The sequence below is a fragment of the Montipora capricornis genome, chromosome 9, assembly GCF_036669925.1.
Source record: "Montipora capricornis isolate CH-2021 chromosome 9, ASM3666992v2, whole genome shotgun sequence".
Taxonomy (NCBI): Eukaryota; Metazoa; Cnidaria; class Anthozoa; order Scleractinia; family Acroporidae; genus Montipora; species Montipora capricornis.
Window position 1 is genome coordinate 45,983,556 of NC_090891.1, and position 286 is coordinate 45,983,841.

The window sequence follows — 286 nt, forward strand, 5'->3', positions numbered from 1 at the left end:
AGGGATTTCTGCATAATTAATTTCATGCGACCACAGTTTAAAATAAGTAAAAATATGGGAGTCGTTACTGAAGGAGAAGATCAGAAATTTCTAACAAACTTTAAAAACTTGTTCATCGTTTTAAACGAAAACGGTCAGATTCTGGACTGGAGATTGACAAAGTCGACTGCATTTCAAAAAGTCGATGATCTTCTTTTGATATTGAAGGAGAGATTGAGTAAACAAGAACATTCAATTTCCTTGATAGCTATCGACCACTGTTGTGAGAACAGAAACAAGTATCAAT